This window comes from Condylura cristata, unplaced genomic scaffold (assembly GCF_000260355.1).
Source record: "Condylura cristata isolate star-nosed mole 26May11 unplaced genomic scaffold, ConCri1.0 scaffold00010, whole genome shotgun sequence".
Taxonomy (NCBI): Eukaryota; Metazoa; Chordata; class Mammalia; order Eulipotyphla; family Talpidae; genus Condylura; species Condylura cristata.
In genome coordinates, this window is record NW_004567111.1 from 48,379,723 (window position 1) to 48,392,061 (window position 12,339).

General features: G+C 36.3%; 1 protein-coding gene and 1 pseudogene across 2 annotated transcripts in view; both read right to left on the reverse strand.

Moving 5' to 3' along the window:
- TRPC4 (transient receptor potential cation channel, subfamily C, member 4) overlaps window positions 1-12,339 on the reverse strand; it is a 188,157-nt gene that overhangs the window by 139,869 nt on the left and 35,949 nt on the right. The window lies entirely within an intron of this gene.
- LOC101629070 lies at window positions 3,660-6,614 on the reverse strand (annotated as a pseudogene).

A 12,339-nucleotide genomic window follows, 5' to 3' on the forward strand; every position in this document is an offset into this window, starting at 1 on the left:
AGATCTGCCTGTTCCGCTCCCCTCTCTGTTTCTGGTGAATCCTCTCACCCTCCGCATCTCTGGCCTGTACCCCAGCTCTATATAAATAAATAAATAAAACTTAAAAAAAAAAGGTATATGCTAACATTTTGGGGATGTCCCATACATAGAATAGAACAAAGGATCAGAATAATGTCATAACTCTTTAACAACAAAAATAAAGCATTGTTTGCAAAGTAAGAATCAAAAGAAAAAACCTCCTGAAATCAGAACTTTGAATCTAGAATTTGCTTAAAATTAAGCAAAGGCAGGAAAGAATAAACTTAGCCTCATGCATAAACTTTTAAACACAATAAAACGCTTCTGCAGTAATGATATCATCTGTAAAAGGAAGTAACTACACTTATGAAAGGTTTTAAGAATAAATGGTGGATTTTACCCTGGTCTATATATATATATATATATATATTTTAAGATCAGTCATGTCCTACTTGCCAGATGCACATTGACATTTTCAGGCCTCATAACACGAGACTTTCAGCAACCTTTAGTGACAAACACTTTGAAAGGAAATTTGTCCTGCCTTAAGTTCTATGACATTCTTCTCTGATGCTTGACCTCAATATTACTGCACTCCCAGGAGTTCACCCAGACCCTTAACTTCATCTAAAGCAATGATGTTATTATCATGGTGTTGCCCATGAGTCTTTATTCCATCTGTCACTCTCATTATTCTCATCCATGACTCATGATTCAAAATGTTCCATAACATCCATTTATATCGAAAATTATGCTATATATTTTAAACATGCTCAAAACCCATGTTGCCAGATCTCTCCTAAGTTCTAGATCTGTGCTAGCCAATTCAGCAGCCATTAATCAGAAGTGGCCAGTCATGTGTAAATTAATTAACATTAAATAATGCTAAGACTAATTTTTAAGTCCTTCTGGCCTCAGTTCAACTGCTTGATAACAATTCTCCTATACTATTGACTTACTTTAACCCATTATTATTTGTTAGATGAATGCAGTAATATCCTTTAAATATTCTCACTGATATTGCCTTTGAATTCTTCTTCCATCATGCTACATACTAAACTTTAAGTCATTAAAAAGAAGTAACTGAGGAATACTAGCAGAATAACAGTAGAATGAATCCATGTACTGAAAATTTATGAAATTTTCTCAGATTGGAAAATATAAAAGTCAACTGAAAAAAAAACCAGATATTTAAGAACTAACATCTATAAAATAGCAATTGCATAAAAAGAAAATAAAGCAATGGAGTAGAGAGAATACTTTTAATAGCAATAACCAAAGATGTTCATAATTATAAAAAATGCCCTAGATTGAAAAACTCCATAATGCCACTTAATATATGCAAGAACAACTTGTTTATAGATGCAGAAATTCTAAAGGAGAAAAAATGTATCCCCTGTGGGAATAAACAACCACCTCCATTAGGAAAAGTTGTCAACATTAATTAGTTTCGACCTAGAAAAACTTTGCCAAGGGAAAATAAGATTGTAAATCCATAAATTATCTGCTAGTTCACTGTTCACATCATGTTATTCCTGAATACCGGTTTATCTGAAATAACTTTCTGCATACCTGAGCAAATAGCTCCCTTATTAAATTTCTATTAAAAGTTATATGCTGGCCCTCTCTGGTGGCGCAGCGGGTTAAAGCACAGCACTTCAAGAAGCTTAAGCCACTTCCCCATGATTTCGAGCCCCGCCTGGCCTGGAGGAGATCCACATGGCCAGGCAGACCTTTCCTGACCCGCCCACTGCTTCCCTCAGCAGTGTACTTTGTAGATCTGCCTGTTCCGCTCCCCTCTCTGTTTCTGGTGAATCCTCTCACCCTCCGCATCTCTGGCCTGTACCCCAGCTCTATATAAATAAATAAATAAAACTTAAAAAAAAAAGGTATATGCTAACATTTTGGGGATGTCCCATACATAGAATAGAACAAAGGATCAGAATAATGTCATAACTCTTTAACAACAAAAATAAAGCATTGTTTGCAAAGTAAGAATCAAAAGAAAAAACCTCCTGAAATCAGAACTTTGAATCTAGAATTTGCTTAAAATTAAGCAAAGGCAGGAAAGAATAAACTTAGCCTCATGCATAAACTTTTAAACACAATAAAACGCTTCTGCAGTAATGATATCATCTGTAAAAGGAAGTAACTACACTTATGAAAGGTTTTAAGAATAAATGGTGGATTTTACCCTGGTCTACAATTTCTAGGTTTTTGACAAGGAGAGCACAATAAATTTTCATTAACCATAAAATCAATTTATTCTATAAAAAGCAGCACTTACTGTGTTAACAATTATCAAGACTATCCTGCTTAAGAATTTAACTTGTTTGAAATGACTCTAAATGCTAGAGGTAAGAAAAATTGATGTAGAATATGAACAAAAGCTTTCTTCTCAACTCAAATCATTGTATAATATTGAGATTTGTTCAAAGATGTAATATTTATCCCAGAAGCTGCCTTCCTATTGCTCATTATATTCAAGCATGGAAGAGACAAGTAAACAGGAATGTTATGCAGCACATTCAAGAAATACATGGATGGTTAACCTGGATAATCTTAATCACTGTGGTAATTTTACTCTGTGATCCTATGAGTCTCTGCTTTTGTCTATTTTCTTTGCAAATAACCATCATGTGATATTGGACATATTACCAACCATGCTCCTCTTTTTATTCCTCCACTACATTTATACTACTCCTCATACATCCATGAAGCTCTATAATATTTTTACTTAATTTTTATTACTAGGAGATCTGCATTCTGTTTTGATACCTGATTTTCCTGCTTGGAGGTCACAGATTATTTCTTTATCATATATTATTGAGGTTTCCAAGGAAACTATTTCTAAAATGTACTAATTATTCATAAAAATACAAGAAATAGTTTCAAATATTGATTTCATAACTACAAAAAGAAATTAAACTTTTAGAGATCATACAGTGTTTAGAAATTTCCACTGTAGGCCTCACTTTAAATATTTATTATATTATGAACTTAATTTAGCATTTTTTATTTCTAGAAAGTACTGCTTTTATCATTAAAACTGAAATTTATATTTTTGTTTAAATAATAAAGTCTTGCATCATATCAGATAGTGTAAGCATATTTATCGTAATTTTGCAGGAGTTAGAAAGAATTTTGTTAGTAGAGGATAATTTCACAAATTCATGCATGCACTTTTATTTGTTAAATAAGGGAATCTATATTCATTTTTCCACTAATTGGGATAGTTAGTGCATGACATTCATTTCTGACATTTATGTGAGGCACTTGCAGGAAATACAACAGAAGAAAATAGTTCTCTGTACTTTCTGTACATAATAAAGGGTTCCTCTGTAAACTCATTATTTGGTGGCACAACTGGACCACTCTGAAGCCTCTTGTATATAGTTCCTAAAGTTTTTTTTTTTTTTGGAGGTTGGCTGCATGGAAGTTTCCAAATCTGTTGTTCTGTGTGTTCTTAAAACAACATGTCCTGATATAAAAAGGGAAAACTAGGTATTTCCCCGTTTCAGTTTTACAATTACTGAAGACTTAATGGTGTGCCTACTTTTTTGTTTGTTTGCTTTTTTCTTTCAAGAACGTGCTCGTGAGAGCATGCACTGTTTATTGAGAGAGGGGAGGCCAGGGTGCGCCTATGCCTCTATGCGGCTCTTGGCACCGAAGGCCAGGTAGTAGATCACTAGGTGGACGACTGCATCCAGCATCTCAGTAGAGACCCAGAGCCCTCTCCACGTGCCCCTATGATTCACGCTGTGAACAGGGGTGGGATGATGGAGATGTCCTCATTATTTCTCTGAGCCTTCCTTAGGAGGCTGGATTCCTCATCGAAGAACCTGACCTCATAGGTGTCACGTGCACGTTCAGGCTCCAGGACACCTGGTAATGGCCCACGTCCCGGCCCGGGTGACAGAGAATTGCTTTCCACTGGCATCAGCATAAAGAGCCACATTCTGAACTCTGTTCGTGCACATCAGGGAGATCTCCACAATGAAGACCATCTCCATGGAGATGACGGCATGGGGGTGGTGTAGTGAAAAGGGGTGATCTGGGGCTCCAGGCAGGCCTCTGAGCAGCAGGAGAGGCCAGACAGCAGGAGGAGGCCCCGAGATAGGCCAGGGCTACCAACGCCACTTTTCTGCGGAGGGCAAAGAGAGGAAGCGCCCCTAAACATGCAGGGCAGACGAGGAAGCAAGACGCGAAAGAATAAATAATAATCCACTGCAGTTTCACAAGGGGTCACCTTTGATGAAGCAAAGAGAAATCACCTAAGACAAGTGAGAATGGCATTGAAACTGATCAAGTGACTCACCTCTAAAGACAAATTAAATGGGGCACATCAGGTTCATAGCTACTTAAGAGTCCATAAGAAATTATATTTCTTTATATCTTGGCTCAGTTTTATATATATCTGTATCTCGAGGCTTCTTGTGTAAGATACCAAGGCTGAGCAGCTAAGGTCAAAGGTTGAATTTCATGGTTTGTAAATATAATTTAATCTTGTTAAAAAAAACAGGGCTTATTTCTGACCTCAGGAAGAATGGTAGTAAGTGAAGAAGGAGCTCTGTTGATAATCATCAGTAAACAGATGGCAGCTTCTCCAGTTCATATTTGTAGTGTTTCTTGGGGATTCAGAAAAGAAAGCAGTCTATTCTAGCGGGTGAGGGGGGTGGGCAGTGGAGGAAAAAATTGCTTGCAATAAGAGGTGGGGTTTTACCTTTCCCAGTGACTGTATGGAAGCAAGGTACTCTGCTTCTGGGAAGAAGTAGAGTTTTTAAAAGAGTGGAGATGAAAGAGCTCTGGATTCTACCTAATTTCTGCCCTAGTGTAACAGGATGGTCCCCAGGAAAAGGGGAAGTTCCAGGTACCCTGCCCCACCCAGAAGGAGGGTGGAGCTGAGCATAGAAAAGAAGGAATCTGAAGGACAAGGAGGCAGGATGGAGAGCCAGAAGGAGACCTGAGGAAGCCACATGGAATAGGGCACATGTGATGAAGAAACTGTGCTTGTTTCTTGGCCCTGTGCTGGTTGAAACAGATGTGGGTGAGAGACCTGTGGGGAGGTTGACTGTGGCAGTTTTTATCTTAACTTTGATGTTGCTCTTTCCTCCCAGACTTGTCTGGCCATCTGTGACCCTTTTCTATGAGTTGCGGCCAGAAGGTGCTTTAGTCTTGTGGCGGGCTCTCAGGCCTTCCCTTGGGTCAATCCCTTTTGGGTGGACTTTTGCCCATGAGGGGATAGGTAACTTCAGATGTTTGATCTAGAAATTATATTCTTTGTCTTCCATATACTCATTGTATTAAAGTTCCTTTCCATTAACGCTCTATGTCTTGTCTTGATGCAGCGGATGGCAAAACCTATTTAGAGCAGGCAGGTTTGGGGGTTCGGTGGTGCCCCTCTCTCCCTGCCTTGTAACACTAGAATAACTTATTGTTCTTAACCAATCATGCTTTTACACAACAGTTTTCCTGTTACACCTTTTTAGTACTTGTATTACCCTAATTCTGTTATGAATTACTGAGTGACCATTATTATTTCCTACCAAAATAGTGAATTTTTAGTAATTATAACAAAAAGGGGCTATGAAATCACAGGAAAAGATAATAAGCTACAACCAGATCTCTATAGTCTCTGGGTGCTGCTGGGTAAGGCAGCTTTGCTGGGGCTTGCACTTGCTGCTCTCACCTTGGATATTTCCCTGCCCCCAACCCCATGAGGTGAGCTGCTCCCATGGGGGAGCAGGCCCACCAGCCTGCTGTGACCTGAGTGCAGGTCTGGACAGGCTCTCCCCAACCCTTTTTATAGCAGGCTCTAGAATTCAAAAATGCACCAATTAGGTGTAAGAGAAATGGACCAAGCAGGTGCAAGTTCCATGAACTAGTCAGGTTCAAGCTCATTTCATTAGCTAATTATCCAGATTGAAAATGAAAATGAGGCCCTCCTGGGGCCGTGAGCTAAAGCGCAGCACTGCAAGCGAGCAGCAGCCCCTTCAGCATGAGTTGCATCCCTGGCCCCAGAGGTGACCCACATGGCGCAGCGTACCTCTCCTGTCTCGCCTGCTGCTCCCCTCAGCAGTGTATTTTGTCAGTCTGCTTTGTTCTGTGCCCCACTCTGCCTCTGGTGAATCCTCTCACTGACTCTGCACCTCTAGCCGGTACCCCAATTTTGTTTGAATAAATAAAAGAAAAATGGGAAAATGAGCTTATTGTTGCTAATTGGTCCAGTCTGACTTCTAGTATTAAAAAAGGTTCAAGCAGACTTTGTAGGGTAGAAGCTACTGAAGGGGATGTAAGACAGGAGGAACCAGTTTGAGTCAGTTTGCAGCCAAACTCTACAGAGAAAAGTGATTCTTTGGATCATGTTCAAAGAAGTCAGCAGCTGACCTTTGAAGAGGAAGCATGCATGAACCACCTTTGAAAAAGAAGTATTCTGTTCTCAGGCTCTGAAGAGGGATTTATCAAGCAGCCAACCTCCATGGAATCAACCAGAACTTCATTGACCTTAGTATACTCCTTGACGTCCACACTTGTGAAGACGAGGCTGGTACATGGGTCTCCACTCCTGCTCTGACATCATCTGCGAGGAACATCATCTTGCTTGACCCAGTATCTCAAAAGTCTGACCCCAGGATCAGATTCTCTGGCACATTCTCTTGTGTTGTTGAATCCATCACTATCTGGTCCAGCCATTGACTACTGCTTCATCTCAAAGATGAGATGAAGCATCACCTCATCTTTTATGAGCTACATTTGTTTGGGACTTCTGGACTATCTGGGGTGAGACAGCTGGTCGCTTGTGGCCTTGAAAACTTTCTGTTTCACCAATGTCTTGTTTGTTAAATAAACCCTGCTATTGTTGGCCACTGAGCCTGGGTAAGTACCATTATTAATAACCTTTAGGATGAATGTTGACTTTAACTAACTTGACAAAGTCACATGGGTTTGTTTGGTAAATGTGGTCCTTATGCTATGACTAATTTTCCTGGTTTTACATTCCTCATGTTGCCATTTTCTCTATTACCAATGGCTGTTTAACATCATGTTTATCAGCATCACCTTTCTTAATTCTCCAGTGATTCCACTGCTTGTATAATTAGCTTCCTGATTCAGAACCTGTGTCCTCATCCCCAGTTCTGAGAACACTTTTGGAGTGTTCATCATCAATGCTGGACTTGCCCTAAATGTCACCCCCTCAGAGCATACACTTTGCAAATTGAGCCTTGTTTGCAGTATTGAATTGTGCTCAAGTAATGGAATTCTATTTGCAATACTCCCTTGACTTTTCTCTTTGTTTTATTTATTTATTTTTAAAGACATTTATCTATGCATACAAGAGGTACAGGTCAGAGGTGTGGGGGTTGAGAGGATTCACCAGAGAGAGTAGGGAGACAGATCAACTGAAATACACTGTTGAGGGGAACAGTGGGCAGGTCTGCCACACCATATGGGTCACCTCCCTGGCCTGGGATCGAACTGGTGCTGCAGTGGCTGTGGATTGCTTTATAGAGCTGTGATTTAACCTGTTGTACCACCAGGGAGAGTCTGACTTTTTCTCTTTAGGGCACATTTCCAGGTTCATGGATACCTGCTCACTTTGTGTCTAAGAAACAACCCCATGACAAGTCATTGGCATCTAACCTCCCCCTTCCTTCTTTCCAGATTCAGTTCTCAAGCAATTTGGTTTAATTCTATGAAAGGAATTCATAATCCAACTAAGTAAGGATAATGCAAGGTATTGTTTTATTCATTTGAGCTGTAATTAAGTGCTGGTTTCACTCTCAATGTTAAATTATGACCAAAGGTTATAGTTCAATAAGATTGTGCGAACACAATTCTCATTCTATTTTCTGTTTTTGAAAAATGACTCAAATCATGAATTTTACATCCTAAAAACATTATACAGTTAACTGAAAAAGAAGTTATAAATATTATATAAAGCAATCTCTTGTCTTTGTCTTAAACTTTTTAAACTCTTACTCAATCTTTTCTTATCTTTTGAATTAACCAAGTGAGTTTATACCGAATTCAAACAGCAATTATGCAAATCAAAAGCAATTTTTTTTAAATTAAAATACTTAGAATATTTTCATGGAGTCTCAATATGCACAAGGAATCCATCACTTTCTAAATACCTGCACATATAGTTATTACCATAGCAACTTAATTAAATTTATTTGATTATTTGTACAAGTTTATGATTGATTTTTCCTTCCAGAGAAATTTTATTTTGCACAGTTGTTAGCCTTTTTATTGTGATTATTTTTTAATGACATAAAGCAATACTATGCTTTTAAGATACTTACTCCAGAAATTTCTCCCCTAACACATCGACACTAAAATATAGACGACCACAGCATGCCTTTGGATATTTAACAGACAGGACAGGATTATTTAGGTAAGTGGCATCATTTATTTTCCTTCAATTTGTCATTGAAGTTTTAACTAAATGAAACTAGTTTTTTTTTTTTAATTTTAATTTTTTTTTTTTTTTACTATTTATTTATTTATGCAAACAGAACAGGGGTATAGGCCAGAGGTGTGGTGGGTGAGAGGATTCACCAGAGACAGAGTGGAGAGCAGAACAGGCCGACTGATGAAGTACACTGCTGAGGGGAGCAGCGGGTGGGTGAGATGTGGGTCACCTCCAGGGTAGGGATCAAGCTCATGCTGAAGTGGTTTTTAGCTTCTTATTACTATGCTTTAACCCTCTGTGCCACTAGGGAGGGCCCTAAATAAAACTAGTTTTAAGTCAAAATTCTTCTCTTATTCTGGGAGTTAGCATAAAATTTTTAAAAGCTGATTTAAGAAAAGATAAAGAGATTACACTGCATAGTGAAACTCTCAATGCTGACTCTGGCTCCATTACAAACAGCTCTTAGATTTCCACTGATTTTCTTTACTTCTTTGGGACTAGCTGCTTTACTTGCCAATTGGAAAACTGAGGTGTGAAGCTACCAAAATTTACTCTAATTGTAATAGTTATAATCCCCCACAACACTTTGGGTAAAAACGCTTATTAGTTTTGTAAATATTTGATGATTTATTCAAATTATCATAAAAGGAGGGATGGGAGTTTATACTTTAGTTGTGAATTTTTAATTTTTCATCCAAAATAAGAATCCCAAAGTGTCATAGTATTAAAAAAATTTATAGGCTCTATGTATACACTGATTAAACAGTTATAGGAAAAGTGAAAAAAAGTTCCCCATCTATAACATATTTTCTGTACATAATATCAGATAGTGGAATGTCTAAAAGCATTTTATATCCTTCTCTTAAATCAAATGTATGACACATAATTTTCTACCACTGAAATTAACATTGTTAATATTTGGAAGCAAAATGATAATTATGCAAATTCTATAACTTATTCTACACATGATTTAACTTAACATAATATACACATTGTACTAGAAATAAAAATTGAATTAAAATTGTTTTAGAGCCTTTCTTTAGTGTTATATAATGAATAGGCTTAGTGAAAGATCACCTTAACCTTTAGGACTAATACCTAATTAATGCTGTACCCTCGGTATCTAACAATGTGTATAGAAATTAACTTGCTCTTTCTTAAATTTCTGAAAAATCTGCTTTTTACAATTAATAATACTAATTTTTTCATTTCTTTCATATGATGTATAATTTCATATGTCAAAATAACTAAGCCAAAGGATACCCATACATATGTTTAGACATTACTCCTGGGTATGTCTGTGAAAGTATTTCTAGAAGAGACTGACATTTGAGTTGTGACTTGTCTAATTAATGTGGATGGGCAGCAGCAAATTTATTGCAGGCTTGGATATTATAAAAAAGCAAAGAAGGTTAATTATCTCTTCCTGACTGTTTGCCTGAAATATTGCCCTCTACTGCACTGGAACTGGATTTATACTGTCTGAGCTCCTGGTACTCATGACTTTGGTTGAGGACTGGAATTAACACCATGGTCTGTTGTGTCTCTAGCTTGCAGTTGGCAGGACATAATTTTCAACATTCATAACTTGGCACTAGCCAATTCTTTATGATAGTCATCTATCAATCTATCTAATTATTATCTCCTATTGATACTATTCATTGAAGAACCCTGACTAGTACACTGTAGATAATACTGTTTGTCCTTTCATCAAATTTCAGACACCTTCTCTATAGTTTATATTTACATTTTAAAATACCATAAGGTTTGTGGTAAGAGCTAGTTTGTGTTCCCGTATTGATCCCTTCCGTCAATGTGGTGTAATAGATACTACTCAGCAATCTAAATAGATAAACTCAGGCCATTCACAGCAACAGGGATGGAGCTGGAGGAGATCATGCTCAGTGAAATAAGAGGGAAAAGAAAAATATGGGATAATGTCACTCATAGGACAATATAAGGAAATCAAACATAGGACGAAAAAAAATCAATGTGCTATAAATTGTTTCCTCATCTGAACATAGGGATAATGCTATCTTAGGGTCTTGAATTAGAGTTTAATAAATGTATTAAGTGGACCACAGTGTTAGATTCCTAAAAGGCAGACAATAAATACTTATGTAATTTTATTACTGAGCTTTTATTCTCTGTAATTTTCAAAGTCAGGAGTTAAATTTACTCTAAATTTTGTGCAAGTGCATGGCATTCCAGTACCTAAACTTTACAACCCAGGAAGTTTTAGACTGGAGGACCTCAAGTTATTATTATTATTATTATTATTTTATTTTACAAAACAGTAGAGCATCTAAAGAGACAAAGAACATTGTACTGGCTTTGGAACCAAAAATATTGGCTTACTGAACTATCCTTCTGCCATTTAGATTTAGGTTAGTCACTTCCTCTTCTCAGAAACTTTATCTGTCTAGGTAGATAATGATGCCCACATATATCGTCGTTGCTATGCAACGGTGGTATAATGTACAAAATGTGTCTCATACATGGATATTCAGTTAATGGTGATTATATTTAGTTTCAGTTCATTTACATTAAAACTACCTTGTAGTTTTATTTATATTTCAATCAATATTTAAGTGAATTTTATAAATCAAATTTTGAACTATAGGAGAAATATTGAAAATGTTTAGTTCAGAGTTTATAGAAAGAATAAGTACAAAAGTCCACAAAACACCCCATACTTTTAATGTTTGTCAGGTTTCAGCTTTAGAAGATTAAGGAAGTATAACTGTCTTGTGAAATTACTGAAAATATGAATAAACTACTAGAGGTATTCTCCATGGTTCAAGATAGATAGATAGATACAATTAAGAGCTATCAAGATAAAATCTATTCACTTGTATAGAAATAAAATTTCACTAATCATTAATATATAAATAGAACTAAAAGAATATTAAATAAGAATTATTATAATATGAATTCACATAAAGGCAAAGATTTTTAAGAAAATCTTTTGCATATGAAGTCATTCTCCTCTTTGTCTTGCAAGACAAGGCTCATAAATTCCTAGTTAATCACATTTACCTCAGAATTTGCAGCCAGGTAAATTCTCCATATGTATGTAATTACATTTCTCCATTTTATCCTACTAATCAACCTGATGTTCATTTATTTGCTTATATAGCTCAAGAAGACCTCAGGGGGTTGGAGAGTTTTTCTTTGTGACTTAACATAAGCTACCTTGAAAGATAACCAGAATGAATTAAAAGATCACAGGAGGTGTTTACTTTCTTTTACTGGAACTGCAATTGGGAACCATAATCAGGACCTATTTAAACTGTGATTGTAAGGATATAAACACAAAATAAAATTTTATCAGTTCTTGTACGTTAGGAAAATTAGAGACATACTAGTTAAATGATAGATATATATGAATATTTTAATGCAATATTCCATAATTGAATATAATATGCATATCAGATTCTTAGAATTATTCATTGATTCTTTTGTTTATTTATTCCTGGAAATTTTATGAACCTCTACTGTTTTTGTGCACTGAACTGGATAGCAAAGTATATAATATATGGCTCTTCATTTTAAGAAACTAATATTTTTAGATGGTAAGAAAACCACATAAAATTTCAGGTATAATATCATGAGAATAGAAACATATTTAGAAAGATTTATAGACACTTGGAAATCATCACAGGAAGGTACTATGTGAGTTGTGTTTTGAAGGAAAAAAACTATTTACCAGTAAGGAAAAAATAGATTGTGTTTTGAAAATGAAAACATCAAAAAGGAGGAATAAAAGTGCCATTTCCATGAATACTTCGAAGAAATGCTTTGGCTAGCCTGAAGTTTCAGAATCACTTATAAATCGTGAAGAAAATTTTGCAGTTATATAAATATGCTGCTATCAAACTCATTAATTAAATCACTTACATAAT